The sequence below is a fragment of the Cavia porcellus genome, unplaced genomic scaffold (assembly GCF_034190915.1).
Source record: "Cavia porcellus strain 051 isolate PalLab524CR breed Dunkin Hartley unplaced genomic scaffold, mCavPor4.1 scaffold_30, whole genome shotgun sequence".
NCBI lineage: Eukaryota > Metazoa > Chordata > Mammalia > Rodentia > Caviidae > Cavia > Cavia porcellus.
In genome coordinates, this window is record NW_026947513.1 from 36,780,347 (window position 1) to 36,790,477 (window position 10,131).

General features: G+C 36.6%; 1 non-coding gene across 1 annotated transcript; it reads right to left on the reverse strand.

The window, feature by feature from the left end:
- Positions 1–7,032: 7,032 nt before the first annotated feature.
- Positions 7,033–7,139, reverse strand: LOC111757324 (U6 spliceosomal RNA). The gene has a single exon (XR_002791698.2). It is a non-coding gene; the product is annotated as a U6 spliceosomal RNA (small nuclear RNA).
- Between the last annotated feature and the right edge of the window lie 2,992 nt (positions 7,140–10,131).

Consider the following 10,131-nt stretch of genomic DNA (forward strand, 5'->3'; position numbering starts at 1 on the left):
TGGTGCTATCCTCTACTTCAGTTGCCATCCCCTGAAGTATTGAAGCACACTACCCAAGGATAAGGAGCCCTATTCTATGTTACAAAAATCTAGGACAGAAAAATGGGAAAGGGACATAAATCAGACTCTGAAGAGCAAGTAGGCCTTTGGTAAAAGATGAAGAAAATGAAAGGCATTAGGTAAACCCTGAAAAGGGTGTGGGCACTGATTGTGGGCTCAGAAGGTGGGGAGTCTGTCCACTGTGAAGAGAGGTGAGTGGTCAGACTGCTGGCCCTGGCCGCTCCGCACTGAGAAACAATGTGTGATGAGATGGACATTCAAAGCAAGAACACTTGCTAGACTGTGCTGCTGTGAAACAGCAAAGGATCAAAGAATGTCTCTGATCTCTAGAAGGTTATGTTCTTTAAGCAAATATTGTGTTCTAAGAAAAATACTGCATCCTTTCTCAGGCTTTCCACCTTCAGACTATTCCTGCCCTTCAGTCTGAGTCACTGTTCATGGTTTTCACCTCCATTTGTAGACTTCCGGAGAGCTCAGAGTCCTCTTGGATGGTTAGGCTGATCCCCTCCTCCCCTTCTATGATAGCAAATGATATAAGTGGATTCTACTCCGTAGAATCACACACTGAGTAGGCATTGTTGTAGCATGCACACATGTAAGGACTCAGGCTTTGTTTTTCAATGTAGACGATCTTCCTGTGAAAATATCAGGCTAGGAATTACAACAGGGAAAAATCTAATTGAGAATATTTTCCATGCAAATGGTACAATAACTTTTTAAGTTTAAATTTGTAAGTAAGCATTATTTCAGCCTTCCCTAAGAAGTTGAAAAATCTCTTCGTCTCCATATTTTTCACTGGTCTCTCCTTGAAAGTAAGACTCTATATATTGTTCCTTGTTATTCTGCCTTCTGTTCCTTTCTTTGGTACCATGTGAGGGTTTTGCAGAGGCCCTGACACTAATGCAAAGTCTGGTTAATGCAGATGTGTTGGCTTTCCGACCTCCCTGAAGTTCTCAGTCAACTCCAACTTTCCTTCACATGTTCTCTTCCATGACTCTCTTTCTGTGTCTGTTAGTGGTTGGTAAGAGTGCTGGTTACCAATTTTAAACTATCTGTCCTCTTCCCCACTTCAGCTGCTGCTGGATTTTTCTGAACTCCATCTGCAAATGACTTCCATGCCACACATGCTCACTGCAGTTTTAACTGCTTTCACCACTTGCTAAACTTCTTGTACACATTCCTGGTTCGTTGCATTACCTCTCAGTGCTGTGTCTGGCATCTGCCCTAACTGCTAGATTTTGGGGTTTGAAGAAGTTCATCAGTTCTCTTAACAAACTTTCTGCCCAGTGGGAGGTGCTATTATTTTCCTTTATTTGGAGAAATTGGCAATTTCCCCGAGGAAAGCAAAGCATCTTCTATATTTGATTTTCTTACTCTGCCTAAAGTTTAATGTTGGTTCACCTAGAGGCTAGGAGAGCACCAAGAGAAAGTTTTGTTTGCTTTGTTTTAAACCTGAATCTTTACATTCAACACAAGTATCCCCCTAACTTTACAATGTTAAGAACTAGCTAATTGCTAAATTTTTAAAAATATTTAAATTACATTAGTTTACAGATTTATTTTAATTAATTTTCACAACAAACATATAGGAACTATGTGCTATAATCTCCTTATGCATACAGTAAAACTGAAATTTTTAAAAGATTTAATATCTTTTCCAAGTTATGAATGCTAGAATGTAAACATAGGTGGATGTAGGTAATAAAGGAACTATTAGTTGCCGCTTTACTTACTACTATGTTTTATTGCCTCTCAGACCACCAGTGACATGGAGGAAAGGAATTAATTTAGAGAATGAATGAAACTTTCCTCTTTGTCCATGGCAATGTTTAGAAGACATATAACACTATAAGAGCTTAGGACAAGAGAAAATCAATGTACTTTAAATTATGCAATTATATTCTTTAGAGTAAGCACAACTATTTTTCCAAATAGAATCATTTTTACCTCAAAGAGAACAGAAGTTCATCACTAATTTACATAATAGTCACAGGGGGAAAGTTCAGAGCAATGGTGGCAAACCTATGGCACATATGCTATGCCATAGCAGGTTGTTTGTATCATTGAAAGCTCTAAAGGACTCATTATCTCTGGTTTAGGGCAACAATAAGTCTATTTGATGCTGTTATCCAGAGACACAGATTGACAAAGCATGATCATTTTTAAAACATGGCATCCAATGTCCCTATGGTTCCCCTTGATTGTCACCATTTTAGTGCAAAGAAAAGTGAGAAAAGACTTAAAGGGACGTGTCTAGGAGCTTTTATAGCCAAATTTAGAAGTTGATTCTGCTTGTCCATACCATTGAAAACGTGTGGTAGAAGGTGGAAAACAGTGTAGCTGGCCAAGCCCATGTCCAAGGATTTCAATTACAGCAATTGAAGAGAGAGCATTCTGAAGAACAGACAGCCACCTCCACCACAGCCTGCCCCTCTGCTTGTCTGTGCAGAGAATAATCAGACTCACTGTGTCCCCAAGAAAAAAAAGTGTCATCAATTTGCTGCGTCCAGTCTGAAGCCCAGAATTTTCCCAGGAGACAGTTTTTCACCAGTGCCACCAGCTTTCTTTAGCAGTAGAGACCGTTAGCTAAGGTTATGACCCTGCCTGACAAGAACATGCATTTGGAGCAGGATAGCAATGAAGAAACAACTGATCAAAAACAGAATGCGTGGAGTACAGAAACTCTCATGCCTTGCTTGTGAAAAGGTACTTTGGGAAATATTTGGCAGTTTTTTAAGAAAGTAAACATACAGTAATTGTATTTCTTCGCATTTACCCAAGTAAATACTCCCCAAGCAGATAGGCCTGGAAGCACCAAGGTGTACTTCAAAACATGAATGGACAAAAACCTAAGATAAATCTATAAATACAGCATCATCCATAAAAACATATGGACTGCCAAGCTACGCAAAGAAGTTGAAAAAGCCAATGAGAAAAGTCTACACATTACATATCTACAGCAAGTGACTCCATGTGAAAGGAACAGCCATGATGGCAGAGAAGAGTAGGCTGCCAGAGAAAAAGACAGATGAACAGGCAGCACAGAAAGAAAGTTCAGCATAGCAAAGTGCTGCTGCCTGACACTCGAATGGTCAGTGCATGTTATTTGACATTTGTCAAAACCATGAAACATGCAATACAAAAAACAAACAAACAAAAACTACAGTGGAAACTAAGCAGTTTGGTTAATAATAGCATATAAATGTAAGATCATCGATTGCAAAAAACAACTTCAAGAAGACTGGGCAAGGGGCTGGGGATTTAGCTCAGCGGCATAAGCAACTGCCTTGCAAGCAGGCAGTCGTGAGTTCGAACCCTGGTACCGATAAAAAGGGAAAAGACAAAAAGAAAAAAAAAAAAAAAAAAGAAAGAAACTGAAAAACATTAAGTGACTGCAAGATAATTATAAAGGGAAACTAGCACGAGACAGGAATAGTGTGGAGTAAAAGAGTCTATATATTCAGGTCAGTTTTTCATAAACCTAAGCCTCAAATAATAAGGTTAGTACATTTCAAAGAGAACTGAGGCACTGAAAGATTTACAGCAATTATGGCCCATTAAAATGGCACACCCTGCTAAGCATTGTGTAAGACCCTGGCCTGGTGGAGCAGAGTCCTCACATTAGGGCGTGGTCCTGCTCCTTGGGAAAATCCTGTCCATAACATTCAGTAGCCGTGGGTTTGTCTTCTGAGTGGGTTCTCCTTCTCGTAGCCTGTATGGGTACATGGCCTCCCTCAGCGCTGGCAGCTCCCCTATCTCTCTGCTCATCTGCAAAAGTTCACCTGTTTGAGGATTAAGTTACCAGTCACAGAGGCAAAACGTTTTCTCAGGTGAAGCTTAAGGTTTTTCTTGGCTTCGTACTTTGCTCAAAAACTAAATTTCTAATCAATTTCCTTTCCCTTCTAAGTGCACCCAATATATATATATATATATATATATATATATATATATATATATATTTTTTTTTTTTTATTTAAGAGGAAAAAGAGAAAAACACAAAACAAACCAAAGCGGTGTAAGGGTACACGTAATACAGAACTACAAAAAAACAAAACAAAACAAAAAAATAAAACAAACAAACAAAAAAAAACATAACAGTAAGAAATCACCTGTTAGTATATTACATATTATCATCTTGAAAATAGTTCCTCAAATCACAGTATCAAAGAATACAAGGTGGACATTCAAACAGGTAGACTGCAAACACTGTGTTCAATGATCCAAAAACATTGATACAGTCAGCTATTTAACACCCCTAAACACACTTGCTGTTATATCCGTTAGAGCTCTTTTTCTTTTTTTTTTCCCTCTCTTTTTTACAAAAAAATTCACGCACTTTGGATTTCATTACTCCTTAGTGCTTATTACTTTTTTTTGGGGGGGGGGAAGAATACAGTCAAATATGGCAAAACAAAGCTGTCAGTCAATACCAAGGATAGACATAGCACATGATGTAGAACAGAGTACAAGTTTATCAACAATGGTTATCAACGTTGTCCCTTGTTTCCTTAAAAAGAATTGTCTATGTCATTAGATATTATAAAGTTGGACAAAACAGTAGAGAACAAGACCAATAAAACTTAGGCATTGTAAACATTACAGGACTTCCAAAGAAGACAATAGTCAAACCAGAATGGGTATCTTAGTGAATCTTATTGTCTTCAAAGTAGTTGCCTATGTCTTCAAACTTGATACTACCGTATAGAATGGAACAGAGTCTAATCAGTCAAAACAAGATCGTGGGAGTACTACAGGACTTCAAAACAAGTTAATAGGAAATCAAAAAGAGTTACTATTTATATATCCTAATTTTTTGAATTTTTTCTTTAATTAAGACAAACATAAGAAATGACTAAATAATTTTTTTAAAACAATAAGGGGGAGATTTAGATAAAGCAGGACATAACAATATAACAATAGAGGTCACAGCATGACTGTTTCAACAACCTAGTACTTCACCACCATATAACCTGACTTAATAGTAGTTACCATAGTGTCTTTTTCCTTGATATATTTGGATAAAACTTCATATACTCTAGCTTCAAATATTTTCAAATCAAGAAGCCCAGAATAAAGCCTTTCTAATTAATGAGTGAAAACTTTATAAGGCTCCAAGGCCACCTAATGGGGAATCATGATTACCACATATTTTTATATATTTGAATCATTACTTACATTAGGGAAACTATTCGGTATTCACACATGCGAGATTGATTTATTTCACTTATGAGTATGGTCTCAAGCTGCGCCCATTTATTGATAAATATCTCAATGTGATCCTTCTTTATAGCTGAATAATACTCCATTGTATAGAAATACCACAACTTTTTTATCCATTCCTCAGTTGATGGACACTTGGGTTGTTTCCAAGATCTGGCGATTACAAATTGTGCTGCTATAAACATAGGTGCACATATGTCACTGTGGTATGATGCTTTCAGTTCTTCTGGGAATATGCCTAGAAGTGGAATAGCTGGAATAAATGGGATTTCCAATCCCAACTTTTTGAGAAATCTCCAGACAGACCTCCACAAAGGCTGTACCAGTCTACACTCCCACCAACAGTACAGGAGAGTTCCTTTTTCCCCACAGCCTCTCCAGCATTTGTTGTTGTTGGTTTTCTTGATCCTGGCCATTCTTTCAGGAGTGAGATGGTATCTCAGTTTGGTTTTAATTTGCATTTCTCTAATGACCAATGATGATGAGCATTTTTTCATGTATTTATTTGCCATTTGCATTTCTTCATCTGAGAATTGCATGTTCATCTCAGATGCCCATTTTTGGATTGGATCTTTGAATTTTGGAGGTCTGAGTTTTTTAATTCTTTATATGTTTTAGACAAGAGTCCCCTGTCTGAGAGAGTTCACTAAAATCTTTTCCCAGTTTGTGGGTTTTCTTTTCACTATGCTGGAGATTTCTTTTGACATGCAGAAACTTTTTAATAAGAAGTGGTCCCAGTTATTGATTCTGGGAAGTATTTCCTGTGCCCTTTGAGTCCTGTTCATGAATTCTTTACCTACTCCTATGTCTCCAAGGTTTCTACCTAATTTGTCTTCCAATAGACTTAGTGTTTCTGTTTTAATATTCAGATCTTTGACCCATTTAGATTTTAATTTAGTACATGGTGATAGACATGGGTCTAGCTTTAGTTTTCGGCAAATGGAGAGCCAGTTTTTCCAGCACCATTTATTAAAGAGACTGTCGTTCTTCCAGTGAACCTGCTTGGCTCCTTTATCAAAGATAAGGTGGTTGAGTGTGTTTGTAGTTGTGGTTGTATCTTCTAATCTATTCCACTGATCTTCGGCTCTGTTTTGATTCCAATACCATGTTGATTTTACTACTGTTGCTTTGTAGTATAACTTCAAGTCAGGGATTGTGATGCCTCCTGCTTTGTCTTTGCTGCTTAGAATTGCCTTTGCAATTCTAGGTCTCTTCTGGTTCCAGATGAAATTTAGGAGTGATTTCTCTAGATCTATAAGGTATGTTGATGGAATTTCTATTGGGATTGCTTTGAATTTGTATAACAGTTTTGGGAGAATGGCCATTTTCACAATGTTTATTCTTCCTATCCATGAGCAAGGGATGTCTTTCCATTTTCTTAGATCATCTTCAATTTCCTTTTTCAGTGTATTATAATTTTCACTGTATAAGTCTTTCACTTCTTTCATAAGAGTAATTCCTAAATATTTCATTTTTTTGCTTGCTAATGTGAATAGTCCAGTTTCTCTTATTTCCCTCTCTGTAATTTTGTTGTTCGTGTATAGGAATGCTATTGATTTCTGAGTATTGATTTTGTATCCAGCCACCTTACTGAATTTATTTATTGTATCTAAGAGTATTTCAATGGAGTTTAGGGGGTCTTCTATGTAGAGTATCATGTCATCTGCAAACAATGATAATTTAACTTCTTCTTTTCCTATCTTTACCCCTTTTATTTCTCTTTCTTGCCTAATTGCTCTGGCTAGTACTTCCAAAAATATGGAACGCTTCACGAATTTGCGTGTCATCCTTGCGCAGGGGCCATGCTAATCTTCTCTGTATCGTTCCAATTTTAGTATATGTGCTGCCGAAGCGAGCACCCAAAATATATTTTAGACATAGTTTTTCAGGGTGTTCACTTTACCTTAATTTCTCTGAAAACTTTGTGCATGTGTGTGTGTGTGTGTGAATTTAGTAACAGCTACCCTAATAATATCCATGCTATCCTTAGTAATAGTTATCCTAAACACAAAACATTTGAGGGGGAAGATAACACCTTTCATCTGCTTATCTGATTTTTGTTATAGATCTATCGTTCTTTTTTTTTTTAATTTTATTTAAGAGGAAAAAGAGAAAAACACAAAACAAAACAAAGCAGTATAAGGGTACACGTAATACAGAACTACAAAAAAAAAACAGTAAGAAATCACCTGTTAATAGATTACATATTATCATCTTAGAAATAGTTGCTCAAATCACAGTATCAAAGCATACAAAGTGGACATTCAAACAGAGAGACTGCAAACAGCTGTGTTCAATGATCCAAAAACATTAATATAGTCAGCTATTTAACACCCCTAAACACACTTGCTGTTATATCAACTGAGGAATGGATAAAAAAGTTGTGGTATTTCTATACAATGGAGTATTATTCAGCTATAAAGAAGGATCACATTGAGATATTTATCAATAAATGGGTGCAGCTTGAGACCATACTCATAAGTGAAATAAATCAATCTCGCATGTGTGAATACCGAATAGTTTCCCTAATGTAGTAATGATTCAAATATAATCATGATTCCCCATTATGTGGCCTTGAAGATCTATGGTTCTTAAGATCTTGGAGAACTCATTGGGCCTTTGCATAAGAAGTTGTTTAAATTTTCTGTTCAGGCTCTACAAAGTTAGCTGGCCCAGCTCCAGTGACTCTTCATCTGCAAATTCTCTCTCTGCCCTTCAATCTCTTGCACAAATCAGCCAACCTTACTTGCACCGATGAACAGCAGCCAACACAAACTTTCAGCTCTTTCAAATCCCCACACCTAAAACCAAATGAACGTGTATTCTGCATTCTAAGTTATAATTGGAGGTATTTTACTAAATTTTAATGTGCTACTATGACATTCCATATTTCTCTAAATTTTGTGATACCAAACATTACTGTCTGAAATGATTAATACAGATAAATTTACTAAAAAAAATGAAAATAAAAGAAAAACCTTTAGTGGTTTAAAAATATATGTTGTTCTCTTATAAAATTTTAGGGTAGTTTTCTCAGATCAATTTTGACTTTTTCCTACAGTCATCTGGAGATCAATTTAAAAGCTACTGTGCCATTTTCAACACATGAGTTTTAGTATTACCCTGGTTATCACCATGCTCCTTAGGCAGAAGAAGGAAGGATTAGGATAAAATCCCCAGATGACTTTGAACCAAGCCTTGCACAACATGAAAGCACTTCTGCTAACATCCAGTGAGAGACAGTTCAACCACAAGGTAATAGCTTAACAATGCAGTGTAGCCAACCAACCATTTGCCCAGTATTTCCCCATTCCAAAGAACACAAATATTAATGGACAGTAATATTGCCAATGTCATAGGAGTTCTTCTCTCCAGCTTAATTTCATTGACTGATTTACCCTACTACCACACAAAGAGATGCCATTCCATTTCCAAGTGCAGACATCAAAGCCGTCATTTGAGCAGGACAAAACAAACAAACAACACAAAACCAAACAAAAACGCAAGTCGCCTTGCACCTTATTTAAATGCTCTAGTTCTCTGTCCCAGGAATGTTCTTCCATTCAAGATAGTTATGAATGCAAAATTAAACGAAGTGAAGAGAACCTCTCTTCCAGAAATAAGCGATCACACTGTAGCATACACTGTATCCATCTTGGTTAGTTCTGGGTGGGAAATAATAGGTGGCCTCTTTCCCTTTGAACTTCTACCCTCCCCTTGTACACAGTTTTCCTTGAAGATTATTCTGTGGTCTTCTAAACAATATCAAGACCTTCAACTCCAGGAAGAATAAACATTAGCTTCTGATTACAGTGCACTGTTAACCAGGCAAAGAAATAAAATGCATAATTTTAAAAATAAAGATATTTTTTAAAGTATCATCTTTACTAATATTAATCCACTTAATAGGGCTGGGGATTTAGCTCAGCAGCATAAGCACCTGCCTTGCAGGTACACAGTCATGAGTTCAATCCCTGGTACAAAAAACAATAATCCACCTAATAGACACGGGACCCATCTTAAGATACTTGCATTACATTATTGAAACTTACAAACACTGTCCCCATTTCTTTGAGAAGAAATCTGAAGCTAGAAGAGATTTTCTAATGTGCTCAAATATTATAAACTGAAAACTTCATAGTTTTAAATATTTTCACTTGGGCTAACAGTTATTCTTCATTTTCTCCATCAATAATACATAATTCATAAGTGTTTCCTGTTTTACATTTGTGCAGCTAAAGCTCTATTCATGAAGTTTTCCCAAAGTGAGAGAATGTCCAGCTCCAGAGGAATATTTAAGTCTTCACCCGTGGACTTCACCTGTGGCTTTTGTTTGGCAGTTTTTACAATTGCTACCTATCAGAATTTCAGAACACATTATTAGAAAGCCCTATGGGTGTAGAAATTCAGAAACAAACTTAACTTTATCTCATTAAAACTTTGAGTCACCTAAAGCTACTTGTTTCAACTCCACACTCACCAAGCAATTTCTGATTATTATTCAGCATCCCTTCTTGTTCTACAGCAGGGAGAAATGTGCTGATCAAAAAGCTAAGAAGTTTTATGGTTTCTGTGACAATATATTTATCACAAAGGACTTAGGATATAATGTGAACTTCCATGCAAATAGCCAAAAGAGGAAACTAAAAGTCATGCAAACTCAGATAATCTCATCACAAAACAATTAAATTCATTATTGAAAAATAGTGAGTCAGAATTTTAGGATCTAGGAAAAATGATGAACATAGGAACCAGTAAGACTCATTGATATGTTCTTTGGCTCAAAAATACTAGGGTTGACAGCAAAATATGCAAAGAGGAGTAAAAGGAGCAATAAGAAAGAGACCTGGA